Raw genomic sequence first — 12,569 nt, 5'->3', positions numbered from 1 at the left:
TTCAAGTTACACAAGGTAAGTTCAAAGTTTTGTAACAGGTGTTTTCTTTTTTTACCCAGAGGGTAGAAAATCTGTTGAGCAGTTTACAATCTTGGGAATGAATACTGACTGATTATATAACCCTCCAAGTGAGAGCTAACACTGGTTCCAGCTGAGTTGGAGTTTACCTTGTTTATGTGATAGGTTCCCTGCACAGACAAATGGCCAACCTGATCTTACTGACTAGATTTCAGCGCTTTAGCACTTTAAAGGAGTCTGCAAATAAATTTCTAGATTGGTTTTTCACCACTGTAGCCCTGGATTAATTTAGTTTTTTGAAATTCTAAGAGTTTACACAGTTCTGGGTGGATAGAGGGTGTTGGAATAAGACAATTCAACAATGTGTGATAGGTTAGAATGACCAGAGAACTCACCTCTGACTATCGTTAAGGACAGTACCAAGCAATCTTGGTTGTAAGAATGTTTCGTAAACGTTTCCAGAGATAGGCTATGATGTGATCAATCAATGTCATTTAAAAAAATATAGATCTAAAAAAGTTTTTTAAAAATTTCGAACTAGCATCTTCAGAGCTTATGGGAAGATCTAGGTTTGGAGCCCATAATCAGGCTCAAGTGAGACAATTTACATATATATTGTTTCTCTAAAAGATCTGATCTGGCACTGCAACCTTCTTGCCTTTCTGGATGTGCTGAGAGGTAAGTCCATGTATTGACTAGTGGATAAGTACATCGCGTCCAAGGAGCACAACTCTACAGCTTTATCATTCCATCAGGCACAACAACAATGTTTGAGGGAAATGACTTCTAAAAGTGTAAAGTGTCCTTGAGCACAAAATATTAGTATAAATATAGTCCCTATATGATTCAATGCCAGGGGCATTAGTGAAAACTTTTGTAGTTCTGGTCACAGGACAGTGAATGGTCCAAAGAATGGGTGCAGTGGAATGCGTCCTGTTTCAATTGCTATGGGATGTGTTAATTCAGAGTTGCCAGATACTTCTAAGAAATGAGAGCTAGACAGCAACGTGCCCAAATTGCTGGAGGGACTTATTGCTGGAAATGCAAGCATTCTCTGTGTGTTGCTTGGGTTTCCAGCACCTGCAGATTTTCTCTTGTTTGCAAAGCTAACCAGAGGCTAAGAAGTCAAGGAGTGTCCCAACAGAAGGGAAACAATCGCAATAAAGACTCTCAGAAGGGAAGTTTACACAACATGAGGCAAACAAACAACGTGAAAACAAAACTGAATGCTGTAAGAACTCAGTGGGTCAACCAGCAGCTGTGATGGCAAAAGGTGTAAGTCAGTAGTTTATGTCAAGACCTTGCATCAGGGCTGAATGCAATTATGGTTAGGGAAAGATTGCCAGTAAATTTGAATACTTTAGGTAAGTGATACAGAGGCAGGTGGATGATAGGTGCAACTAGATGGGAGAGGATGACAAGCAGATGGATATGCATGTGGAAGGGTGTGTGTGAGACAACTGCTGGTAGGTAATAGGTGGGACCTCATGGGGAAGGGATAATGCGTAGATGGACCCAGGAAGGAGGAGAGAATAGGAAGGATGAACAAAGTGAGAAAACATGGTGGACGGGCAAGTATATGTGGAAGGAGAGTACCAGTGGTGTAGGTTACTTAAAATTGTAAAGTTAAATATTCATACTATTGGGTTGTAGACTACCCAAGTGGAATATATGATGTTATCCTTCCAATTTGCACTTGGCCTCTCTGTAGTAATGGAGAAGGCCTTTCAGAGAAGCAAAAATGTCAAGGTGACAATCACTTTACAAACCTTCAATTGGATGCAGAAGAGAAGGACAGAAGTCAGAATGGGAAATTGGGTAGCGAACTAAAGTGACAGGCAACAAGAAGTATAGGATTGTCAGAAGGGAAAGTAAAAGCATAAAGATTCATGTCAATTGACAACCATTCAAAGCAGCTGGAAGTAAGGTGTATGGAGCTCTTTTCCACTCCTATAAACACAATAGGAGAATTGATATCTATCTTTGGCTTAAGTGGACTCAGAACAAATGTCCACAGTTTCATTTCAGCAATGGGATAAAACACTGTTTCACTTTTCCTTTGCAATCCAGTTTGGAAAGGAGCATGGAAGAGAAGCAATTAAATTGGGAGAAGCCTCATCATACAACCGTCAATGAGAAAAAAGAATGTCAGAGTTCATATACTGAGATCTTGTTGGAAGACATCAATTAGAAGTTCAAGTACTGGGGAAATAGTGGAAGTACAAGGATCTAGGAATTAAAATGAGAAATGGAAAGAGACTCTGTAAAATCCAAGTTGACTGGTTAATCCCAGTGGATTATACCCAGTCTTTAGTACATTTTGCCTTTTACCCAGCTATTACATACAACAACTCCTCTACTGCTAATATTTTGTTAATATTTCTTCCCATATTAATTAAGAACTAAAAAAAATTAGCAATTTCTTCACCTTCTTTGTCTTCTTTTTCTCAAATAGTCCCACCCTGTCCCTTATCTTTCCACTTACTATTTATATGCTGGTAAAGGCCTTTTTTTCAGTTCCCTTTTACACAAATTGCCATCGTATTCCCATATTCCTTCTATCTTTCTTACTTTCTTTTTACATTCCCTCACAATTTTTTGTCTTTAGTCTCTGGTTGTTTCTTGAAGAATTTACCTGATATTCACCATAACTCTTCTGTCTTTATGTCTCTGTCTCCTTTGTTTCCAAAGAGCTCTGAAATGGATTTCCACAATTCATTAGAAGTTTGAGGAGATTTGGTTTATCACCTAAAACACTTGAAAACTTCTGCAGATGTACCTTGGAGAGCATTCTGACTGGCTGCATCACTGTCTGGTATGGTGGGTGGTGGGGGGACTACTGCATAAGATCAAAGTAAGTTGCAGAAACTTGTAAAACTAGTGAGCTCCACCATGGGTACCAGCCTCTGTAGTATCTTTAAGGAGCACTGCTCGGGAAGGTGGCGTCCATCATTAAGGACCCCTACCTCCCAGGACATGCCCTCTTCTCATTGTTATCGCCAGGAAGGAGGTCAGAAGCCTGAAGGGACACACTCAGCGATTCAGGAACAGCTTCTTCCCCTCTGACATCTGACTGAACCCATGAAAACTACCTCACTACTTTTTTTAAAATTTCTGTTTTTGCACGACTTATTTTAACCTAACTTTTTAATATGCATATAAATACTTATTGTAATTCAGTTTTTCTCTATATTTGTCATGTATTGCATTGTACTGCTGCTGCAAAGTTAACAAATTTCATGACATATACTGGTGATATTAAACCTGATTCTGATTCAAGTTATCCTCTTGTGATAATGTACTTTGCCTGTACTTAAAATTAAACATCTTATTCCTCATCCTACCACCCAACACATCTTTACCTCCTCCCCTACCCTCTGCTTTCCACAGGGATTCCTTGTCCATTTGTCCCTTCCTACTAATCTCCCTCCTGCCACATATCCCAGCAAGCGACAGAAATGCCACACTTGCTCATATACCCCCTCCCCTTATCTCCATTCAGGGCCCCAACAGTCCTTCCAGCTGAGGCAACACTTCACCTGCAAATCTGATGGGGTCATTTATTGTATGTGGTGCTCCCAATGCGGACTCCTCTGCATTGGTGAGACCCAATGTAAATTGGGAACCGCTTTGTCAAACATCTCTGCTCTATCTACCAAAAGTAGAATTCCCAGTGCTCAACCATCTTAATTCTTATCCCCATTCCCATTCCAACATGTCCATAGCCTCCTCTTCTGTCATGATGAAACCACTTTCAGGGTGGAGGCGGAACACCTCATATTCTATCGAGGTAGCCTCTAAACAGATGGCCTGAACATCAATTTCTCCTTCTGATAATTGTTTTTCCCTCTCCCTTCTCTCTTCTTCTATTCCCCTCCTTCTCCCCTTTATCCAGCAGTCAACTCTCCCCTCCTATCAGATTCCTTCTTCTCTAGCCCTTTACATTTCCCACCCACCAGGCGTCACCTATCACATTCTAGCTAGTCCTCCTTCCTCTCTACTGACTTTTTTATTCTGGCTATGTCCCCTTTCCTTTCCAGTCCTGAAGAAGTGTCTCAGCCTGAAACATCAACTGTTTGTTCATTCCCATGGATGCTGCCTGACCTGCTGAGTTCCTCTAGCAGTTTTGTATGCTGCTCTAGATTTCCAGCATCTGCAGAATCTCTTGTGTTTGTTGTTAAAGGCTTCCTACTGTTCTGTTATAACTTATTCTGTTAATGTTTGTTTCTAGCTTATTCTGGTCCATCGCATGGATTCAAATTCTGCATTCTTCCAATTTAGAAACTCTACTTTAGGGTGTTCATTGTTTTTTTTTTACTGTACTAATCTGAACCCTGTAATGGTTGGGAGCCCCAGTAGTGTAGAGGGTTAGCATGGCACTATTACCATTTCAGGGTGTTGGAGTTCAGAGTTCAATTCCAACATCATCTGTAAGAAGTCTGTATGTCCTCCCTGTTGAATGGTTTTCTCCAGGTGTTCCAGATTCTTTCCACAGTTCAAGGACCTACAGGTTAGTAGGTCATTGTAAATTGTGGTGTGATTAGGTTAGGGTTAAATCTGGAGTTACTGGGTGGCGCAGCTTGAAGGGCTGGAAGGGCCTATTCTACTCTATATCTCAATAAATAAATAAATATGATTACTTTTATCCAGGTCCACTTACTCTCACTCCCCAGCACCACATTCAGTGACCCTTCCTTTGCATTTAGGTCAAGAACGTAGTCCTTAAAAAAAATCTTCCCTGCATTTTAACTTTTTCTAACACTATCTAAATTGACTTTTAGGTAACTTGTACATGTTGAAAATCTGAAATCTAAACAGAAAATACTGGCACAAGTTAGACGCCATCTGTGGAATAAGAAACAAAGTTTATGTTTGCAGGTTGAAGACCATTCGTTGCAAACATTACCTCCGTTTTTCTTTCCACATATGCTGTCTGACTTGCTGAGTTTTTACAACATTTTCTATTTCAGTTTCAGATTTTCAGTATTCCAGATTGGTTGATTTTCTTTCATTCGTATTTTTAAAACATGCCAGATGAACATTTTTCTCCACCGAAACTCCCCCATACAACATATACTGTAGAAGCATCATCAATGCCAGATGATGATATTCAATATTTACTCCTGTTACATTCTACCACAAGAGGACACCAAACCTGTGATCAGTGGTCAGTAAATATCATGAAGAGAACAATTAGAAAAAAAGAGGTGGAACATGCTAACACAGTGTAGGAAGATCACTAACGCCTCCACTTCCTCAGGAGACTAAAGAAATTTGGCACGTCTGTGTTGATTGTTCTCCGGTTAAATCTCACTTGCTATATTAACTACTCTGCTGATGACTGCAAGAAATCTCAGAAAATTGTGGATACAGCTCAGCATATCATGAAACCAGCTTTCCCTTCAGGGACTCAGTCTACACTTCTTGCTGCCTCAGGAAAGCAGCTAGCATGATCAAAGTTGCTACCTACCTGGATATTTTCTCTTCTTGTCCCTCCCATTGGGCAGAAGATATAAAAGCACAAGAGGACATATCACCATGCTGAAGGTCAACTTCTACTCTGCTGTTATAAGACAATAGTTTCCTAATACAATAAACTGGACTCTTGACTTCACTATCTAACTCATTATGACCTTGCATATTATTGTTTACCTGCACTGCACTTTCCCTGTAGCTGTTGCACTTTATTTTGCATTCTGCTGTCATTTTACTTTGTGCTACCTTAACGGACTGTTCAATGAATTCATCTGTATGAACAGTATTGAAAACAAGCTTTTCACTGTACCTCAGAATGTGACAATAATAAAAGTAATTCCAATTGCAATTTCAATTCATCTGTGAACATCAGTGTCATCTGCCAGATACTGAGAATGCCCTGCATTGTGTGAATGGATAGATGGTGCCTACTATTATTACTGAAAACCGTTTGGTGTTTCAGACATTTCACAATTGTCCTGTGTCACTATAGAATGATCTTAATGTCATTGATACCTGCAGCCTGGTCTGAATGGTTCAGAACAGAAAAGATTCAGATGACTTAATAAAAACACAAATTGCTTGAAACATTCAGCAGGCCAGGCATGAAAAAATTAACAGTCAACACTTCAAGTCCTGAGTAAAAGCTTTTTCTCTCATCACCTTTGTATCCATTGCCCGAAAATTTAAATCTGTAACCCGTGGTCCCTGAACCATGTGACCAGCTTCCATTTATCCCATCCAAGTCAGTCATAGACCTATACATCTCTCTGCATCCCTGACTCCACTGAGGATAACCTCAGACTTCCTCTTCTAAACTTATACTTTAAATCATCCTAAAATGATTCCAGTAAATCTTTTCTGTACTCACCCTGGAAACTTCACCTCTTTTCAGAGGTGTGGTGAGCAGAACAATCTAACCGGTGTTGCATAGGACCAGGATAACTTCCCTGATTTTACTCTGCTTTCATTTACAAATTCCTCGAAAGGGCCTTTCCTGATGACTCCTTGCTATCTGTCAAACAACCATTTACACTAATCCTATTTTATTCCCACTTTCTCATCAATGTCCCCAGATTCTCACTATCCCACGGCACATCAACGTGAATTTACAATGGCCAAGAAGCTACCAACCCTCTGCAAGATGTGTGAAGGGATGAGAACACCTGGAGATAACACATGGTGACAGGGAGAACATGCAAGCTTCACACAGATTTCACCAGAAATTGGGATTGAGCCTGGGTTCCAGTTCTGGGTGAGGCTGAACCATGGTTTACTAACAGGCAGTCAGCAGTCAGCTGGTGGGGTATGATAAATGACCAGAATCTAAACTTCATGCTGTGCTTGATGACAATTCATCTGGAAAATTATTACTGTCAACCATGATAGTGGAGCTCCAAAACACCATATACATGTGCGGGATGATGAGTTGTGGGAAGGTGCCTGAACATTTCTGGGCCTGATTGCCAGCTCCCTGCTACAGATTTCTGTTTTATATAGATTGCCTTTTGAAACCGTAGCTAAGAAGCTGCATCATGTGGGAATCAAGGTGTTACTCCCATTACAGTACTCATCAAATACTAATGTACCTTGTCTCATGGGATTGCTGGTCCACTGGGGGCCACACAGTATGTCATCACAGCTCATCTGCAGAGGGAGAGCAGCAAGGTTACTGGGTTCAAATTGCATTACTCAGTCTTTCAGAGGTTCCAAAGGAAGAAGCTAAAGTAAGGAAGGAGGTAAAGTAATAGCTCATGATTTTAAGTTAGAACCTAGAGAGACATTAGCCCAGCTTCTAGCTTCAAAATAAGAACAAAAGATATTTAAATAAAAACAAAGTGTTGGTAACATGGTCTGTTTTAACATTTTTTGGCTCAATTTATTCTCCTTCCTTTCCTTTCTTCATTTTATTCGTGGACCTTTCTCTAATTCACGTTGGTTCTGTCTCTGTCACCTGTGCCACTTTATCTTTAAATTTCAGGTTGAGGAGAAGGACTAATGATCTGATGTTTATAGTCTGATGCAGTGCTGGAGATTGCCGAACAGTTATCCATTTGAACCACCTGTGATCTTCAGCATAAAAATAGCAACATGGGTGAGGTGACAATTTCAATTTACAGTTGTCAGCTCAGAAACATATCCTTCTTTGAAGCATATTTCTATTTCTAATCATTTCTTAGAACTCCATACCCAACCGGATAGAGAATATAGCTGTAATATTTCCAGAAGGCAACTCACCAGAACCTTCTCCAGGGCAACATGAGCAATAAATGTTAACATTGCTGGCAGTGCCAATATAAATAAACAAAAATCACGACATTTAATCCATCATTCCAGAAACTTCTAGTTTAATACTGTATATGTGGAACTCAGCCAAGCATTGATAAATTTTCATGTCCATGAACATAAAGAAGAAGAGCTTGCAAAGAAGGTACAGAAGCCTAAAGTCCCAAACAACCAGGTTCAGGAACAGCGACTTTCCTTCAACCATTCATTTCTTGGACCAAATGGCAAAACTCTAGTCTCTACAGATTGGCAACAGCACTTTGCACTAAAAGAGACTCTGTTATGTTCATTTAAATTGTGTTTTTTTAAATTAAAGAAGTGGGTGAACTTTGGTGATACAAGTAAGGATGACTGGTGGTGGGGGTTTCTGTGCCAGGCCACAAGCCCTGGATGGTGGGATTGGGATGGGGATGAGGGGCAAATGGCATTTGGGAGGGGCTGAGGGGAGGCTGAACTGTGGAAAATGTGACAAATAGGAAGTTAGTGGTGGTTTCTGCTGTGTCTTATGTTTGGGAGTCTGGAGAACAGGAGGAAGGCTAGAGGAGAACAGGCGTGAGCTTTGGGTGCTGAGATGCACAGAGAGTCTGTGAGAAAAGAATGAGGATGAGGAAAGCATATAAGGAAGACTGTGGGAAGTTCGTATGAGTTGATCCTCTGTTTGTGTGCATTCAGTGTAAGAGTAGGCATGCGTGCATATACCCAAGTATTTCAGTAAATGCTAGTTGTGGAGCCTCATCTCCAACAGTCTTAACTGGCCCCGCCACTAGGTCAAGATATTGCTTCACTGAATCATGTCTATTTAGTATGCAACAGTCATACCCCATAAGAAATCACGCACAGTCATCTTTTCCTCCTCATTATGGAATACAGAACCTGGAATGTTTGGACTGTCATGGACATCTTAAATGGGTCAGAACTAAACGTTGGTTCACTATTACAGTGCAGGAATTTGACATAAAATTGCCATCCTTAGTGAGGTAGGAGGCCAGTTTAAGAAATAAGATAGTGGATACATCTTCTGGAAGGGATATTTGAAAATGGGAAATCATTTTCCTATTACCACACCCCACCCTAACTATGTGCATGACTACGTCACTCTTTGGCTAGAAAATTAAGCAGCAGCTGCAAAGGGGTTGAGAAAGTGGGCAGGTACTCAGGCTGTGACAAGTGAATTTATGTGAGGGTTTGCGTTGGGACCATAACCTTAGAATGCATTTATAAATTACATACGTGATAGGATAAAATGTGCACACCGAACTTTGCAGATGACACAATGATAAGGAGCAAAGTAAACAGAGTAAGATGGAAGTAATAACTTAGTTAGATATTAATGAATTGAGCAAACAGCTTAAACAATGTCAAATGGTTTTCAGTCTGGCAAATGTAAGGTCATTCAGTTTATAATTAAAATGGTAGAGCAAAGTACTTTCTAAGTGATGAACAAAAATAGAAGCTGAGCAGGTCCAAAGAGATTTTGATCCAAATATAAAGAATGCAAAATACCCCTTCCCCCCAGGCCTGGGGTAAGTGAAGGTCTCACGACCTTCCAGAATGGGCATCAATATATAATGTCACAACCTTGCAGTCCAACAATAAGGCGAAGGAGGAAATCTACTGTGATGCGAGAAAACCCTTTCCTATCGCAATGGAAGACAAACTCATAATCCTTCAATGCAGGATTGGGAAAGGTCTTAAGCCATTGGTATTTAGTTAATTATTGCCACATGTTCTGAGGTTCAGTAAACAGTTTTGTTCTGCATGCCATCCAGACAGATCATTCTAAACTTAAATAGATTGAGGTAATACAAAAAAAAACAATAGCACAATGCAGAATATAGTGTTACTGCTAAGAGAGAGTGCAGAGCAGGAGGGCAAATAATATTGAAGGGCCACAATGGGGCAGATTGTGAGATCAAGGGTTCTGTTCAAGAGTTGTATTACAGTGGAGTCGAAGCCGCCCTTGAACCTCATGGTACAAACTTACAAGCTTTTGTATCTTCTGCCTGATAGGAGAAGGATTGACGGGGGTGAGAGGGGTCTTATGTTGGCTGTTTCCTCAAGGCAGCAGGAAGTATAAACAGAGTTAATGAAAAGGAGCTGGTTTTTGTGATAGCGTGGACTGTGTTCACAACTCTCTACGATTTTGTGCCACCTGGGGCAGAGCAGCTGCCATGCCAGGCTATGCTGCACTCATATAGGAAGCTTTCTATGGTGCTCTGTAAAAACTGGTGAAGATTATTGGGACATTCTGAATTTCCTTAGCCTTCTGTGGAAATAGAGGTGTCAATATTCATTTTTGTCCATGTTGTCTAGGTGTTTGGACCAGGACAAACTATTGGTTATTTACAACTAGTAACTTGAAGTACTCCAACTCAACACCTTAGATACAGACAGAGGAATATACTTTGCCCTGCTTCCTGAAGTCAATGACCAGCTCTTTTGTTTTGATGACATCCAGGCAAAGGTTATCTTGACACCATGCTTCTGGGCTCTCTGTCTCTATCTTTTACTTCATTTCATCGTGGCTTGAGATCCAGCCTGCTATGGTGGCGTCATCTGCGAACTTGCAGATGAAGTTAGAGGTGTGATTTCTAAGGAAGGAGTGGTGAAAGCTAACTCCAGAGGAATCCTCCTCCAGACAAATTCCTTAGATACATTCTGGTCAAAGCAACACTCTATTTCATCAGATAAACAAGTGCAAGGTTTCCTTGCAACACCCTCAGTGCATGCTCTGGCATCTGTTGAATGATATCGTTGTTTGAACGGGAGGATCTCAACGACATCCTTAATTCCTACATGCCCTATGCTTCACCCCACAGCATCCTATCTGCAGTGGCCTCAATGCTACTACAGCTTGGCAAGAGGCTATCTAATAGATGGAAAACAATAAGGCCTCTGGAGAAATTTAAAAAACACACTGCTAAAATACTAAAAGATGGTGCAGAGGTAATTCTGGTGTAAATTCAAGAAATAAGTTAGCCTTAACCCTGATGGATCATAAGAGATGTTATAGTGCTTTTCTAGAATGACCTTCATTTCCCAAATCATTTAATTGTGATTTGTAAACATCCTCTTATGCACTAATGATCCTTGGGACAGTGTACCCAACATTCAGCACAATAGGATAGATTTTAAGTCTATCCTTGTAACAGGGCACACCTCAGTTAAGAACCAGTGGAGTTTTCTTAAATTTCTTAAATTTCTCTTTTCAACTTTAGACTTGTTTTTTTTTTCATTTCCTTGCTTGATGGCCTCTCATATCCAATAAGCTCCAAGTTATTAAAAGCTCGACTGCCTGATTGCCAATCAGTCCTCTTCCTCTTGGCCTACTTGGTCTCCTCTCTATTGGTTGAATATAAACTCCTCAATCTTGATTTGGAGGATGGCCTTGCTCTATGGTACTCCTGCAATATCCTCCAGCTCTTACTCACATTCCACACTCTTTAGACTTTGGCATATCACCCTTGCTCCTATAATTCCACAACTGGTTTTATATTCTTCATTTTACCCACTTTCCTGTCGCTTATCACTTCACCTTTAAAAGTCTTTTCATCCAGACTTTTGATGATCTCAAAACACAAGAAATTCTGAAGATGCTGGAAATCCAAAGCAACTCACATAAAATGCTGGAGGAATTCAGCAGGTGTGGCAAAATCTATGAAAGTGAACAGTCAGTGTTACGAGCTGAAATGCCGACTGTCTATTCATTACCATAGATGGTGCTCCTGCTTTTTGTGTGTTGCTTCTGATTATCTCTGTTCCTTCCCTTTGTACTGAAAAGATAATTGGTAGAGTTTCTTTTCTCTGGGAGGTATACTGATCAAAGTCAGACTGGAGGATTTCTGGGGAAATCTATATGTATACTGACATAGATTTATGAAATGTCTATATGAATATTGTTGTTGATCTATGTGCCTGAATTCTTGGTATGGAATCCTCATGGGCAAACTTTCACCTGGACTAAAAATTAGGGAAAAGGTGCGTTAACAAAAGTACTGAATATGTTTAGAGTAAATGTTGCAACTTGTATTTAAGTACCCGCAAGAGACTGCTATTAGTGGAGGAAGTTACATAAAATAGTTACTTATTGTCAAAGTATTTCAAGTACCAAAATATACGTTTTTATTTTCATCACTATTATCTAAAATCTATGACCCAATGTCAAAAAATGTTTCAAACATTTATATAAAGTAGTTGAGTTCCTGTTCAACATTGTTTGTTAAAGTTTCAACTGATTTAAACATTTACATTTTTACAGTTTTAAAAATATTTAAATTTAACTAGATCAAGAATATTTTCAAGCAGGCTTTTTTTGAGCTGTCTTGAGAAGACAGACCATAGAAACCATAGAAACTACAGCACAGAAACAGTCCTTTTGGCCCTTCTTGGCTGTGCCGAACCATTTTCTGCCTAGTCCCACTGACCTGCACACGGACCATATCCCTCCATACACCTCCCATCCATGTATCTGTCCAATTTATTCTTAAATGTTAAAAAAGAACCCGCATTTACCATCTCGTCTGGCAGCTCATTCCATACTCCCACCACTCTCTGTGTGAAGAAGCCCCCCCTAATGTTCCCTTTAAACTTTTCCCCCCTCACCCTAAACCCATGTCCTCTGGTTTTTTTCTCCCCTTGCCTCAGTGGAAAAAGCCTGCTTGCATTCACTCTATCTATATCCATCATAATTTTATATACCTCTATCAAATCTCCCCTCACTCTTCTACGCTCCAGGGAATAAAGTCCCAACCTATTCAACCTTTCTCTGTAACTGAGTTTCTCAAGTCCCA

The 12,569-nt window shown here is 40.1% G+C and overlaps 1 protein-coding gene across 2 annotated transcripts in view; it reads right to left on the bottom strand.

The window, feature by feature from the left end:
• Positions 1–12,569, bottom strand: part of lonrf1 (LON peptidase N-terminal domain and ring finger 1) — a 130,675-nt gene that overhangs the window by 49,831 nt on the left and 68,275 nt on the right. The window contains exon 1 of one of the 2 annotated variants that reach the window (XM_063043070.1): positions 2,654–2,705. The exons of the other annotated variant lie outside the window; for it this stretch is intronic. The gene's annotated coding sequence lies outside the window, so the exon portion shown is untranslated. Of the gene's footprint in view, positions 1–2,653; positions 2,706–12,569 lie in introns of those variants that run through there. 2 annotated transcript variants of the gene reach the window in all.

This window comes from Mobula hypostoma, chromosome 3, assembly GCF_963921235.1.
Source record: "Mobula hypostoma chromosome 3, sMobHyp1.1, whole genome shotgun sequence".
NCBI classification, from domain to species: Eukaryota; Metazoa; Chordata; class Chondrichthyes; order Myliobatiformes; family Myliobatidae; genus Mobula; species Mobula hypostoma.
This window is presented reverse-complemented; position numbering and strand designations above follow the sequence as displayed.